This window comes from Squalius cephalus, assembly GCF_949319135.1.
Source record: "Squalius cephalus genome assembly, chromosome: 10".
NCBI lineage: Eukaryota > Metazoa > Chordata > Actinopteri > Cypriniformes > Leuciscidae > Squalius > Squalius cephalus.
In genome coordinates, this window is record NC_137131.1 from 24,821,097 (window position 1) to 24,823,445 (window position 2,349).

Consider the following 2,349-nt stretch of genomic DNA (forward strand, 5'->3'; position numbering starts at 1 on the left):
TACGTTAATAGACCATGTCTATATTAAAGATGCAGAAAATGTTACAATTGAAATTGTTTCAACTTATTATAGTTACCATGAAGCAGTACTAGTTTCAGTGGGGTAATTGACATTTCTGACACATATTGAAGACTGTATAACTGCATTCTTCTTTTCTGTGCCCCTACTATGCTACAATTACTCCGAGATTGAGGTCCATGAAGTCCTGTTCAAGTTCACAAATGGAAACGGTATGTTATTAGACCATTTTCAAATCATTTCATTTAAAAACAAATTTTGTAATTTGTGCAGGTCCACTAGTATGTTATCAAGAAAGGTTTGCTCATGTAAGGTAATATGTCTGACTTATGCAACACACTGAACTAAGAAATGTATATAACTACACTGTCTGTTCTGTTTTTGTCCATTCCATGTGACACCCATCTTGAGATTCCAAGGTCCATAGAGTCCTGGCCATTCCATACCCAGTTCTATCCATTGTTCATCGCACACAATCCTACACCTCCCATAATTACTCTTCTTTCTGGAGCTCCAAAGCTACATACAGTCAAGGTTTTTGTAGCATTTATGCATTTCATTTGTTCAATTTGTGTTTCTGATTTTCTTGATCTTTTTAGACAATGTTTCTGGTTTTTAGCTGAAAGATTGTTTTCAATCTAATTTCTGCCCTAGTCTAAGCCATCCAAACAACACTGGATGCTTCCAATCAGCATAGGAAGCATCCACAAAGACTGCCTGCATTCCTACAGTTGTCTCATAAAAAAATGCAATTAAGTTAATAGGATTATATGAAAACATCTAAAAGAGATCTAGAAAACCCCACATAAAAAGGTAAGTTGACATGCTTGTGTATATTTTAAGAGTTTAAAACTTTAACAGAAAATATTTAAGGTACTGCATCAACTAACAATATAATTTCAGATTTATAAACTGCACTACATTGTCCACTACTGACAAAAAAGTAAGCTAACAGACGGTGCTACATTAGTAGCAAAACATTGTTAACTCTTCACTTCAGCAGTTCAACAAATATAATATTTTCAGATTTCTAAAACCCACTGAAGTCAAAACTTCCTCCATATACCCATCACAAGATTTTCTGCTCCATGAACTCCTATAAAGAAGTGCACAGCTGATAAAAAAGGTATTTCATTTAATGTCTGCAAAACTGAAATTGACACGCTTTCATTCAAGCTAACAGATATTTTCTACATTAATGGCAATATGTTTTTTTTGTGTTAAACCTTTACTTTCACCAAGCAGTTTGTTCAATGCATGTAATCTTTGCAGATTTCTGAAATGAACTGAAGTCATAACTTCCTCCATCTACCCATCACAAGATTCTCTGCTTCATGAACTTTTATAAAGAAGTTCACAACTGATAAAACGGTACATTTTATTGAAGTAAATTTAAGTTGTTGACATTTATACAAGCACTGATTAATCTACTAATGGTACACTTTCATATTTGTGCAGCAACTCAATAACTACTGTTGATATTTTGAAGTCCACAAACCCCTATACAAATGTCCACTACCGACAAAAGGTAAGCTAACAGACCATGTCTATATTAGTTGCAAAATGTTTGATGTGAAGACTTCACTTATAGCACTTTGTTGAATGAATGTAATATTTTCAGATTTCTGAAATTCACTGAAGTCATAATTTCCTCCATATACCCATCACAAGATTATCTGCTCCATGAACTCCTAAGAAGCCCACAGTTGATAAAAAGGTATATTTCTTTGTATGTCTGCACAATTTATATTGAAACGCTTTCATTCAAACCCTCATTAATCTACTATTGGTACACTTTCAGATTTGTGCAACAACTCAATAACCACTGTTGATATTCTGAGGTCCATAAACTCTTATACAAATTTTCACTACTGACAAAAAGGTAAGCTAACAAACATTTTCTACATTAATGGCAATATGTTTTTGTGTAAACCCTTTACTTTCACCAAGCAGTTTGTTCAATGCATGTAATCTTTGCAGATTTCTGAAATGAACTGAAGTCATAACTTCCTCCATATACCCATCACAAGATTATCTGCTTCATGAACTTTCATAAAGAAGTGCACAACTGATAAAAAGGTAATTTTCATTGTCTGTCTGCAAAACTGAAATTGACAGTTTCTTTCAATCACTGACTAATCTAATAATGGTACACTTTCAGATTTGTGCAACATGTCCATAACTACTGGTGATATACTGAGGTCCACAAACTCCTATACAAATTTTCACTACTGACAAAAGGTAAGCTAATAAAACATTTTGCAATAAATGTAGAACATGTCTGTGTAAACCCTTTAATTTTCACCAAGCAGTTAATATTCTATGCATATA

The 2,349-nt window shown here is 33.3% G+C and overlaps 1 long non-coding RNA gene across 1 annotated transcript; it reads left to right on the plus strand.

Moving 5' to 3' along the window:
- Nucleotides 1-472: 472 nt before the first annotated feature.
- Nucleotides 473-1,136, plus strand: LOC307166136. Its single transcript, XR_013822589.1, has 4 exons — nt 473-552; nt 673-831; nt 922-961; nt 1,045-1,136. It is a non-coding gene; the product is annotated as an uncharacterized lncRNA (long non-coding RNA).
- The last annotated feature ends 1,213 nt before the right edge of the window (nt 1,137-2,349 follow it).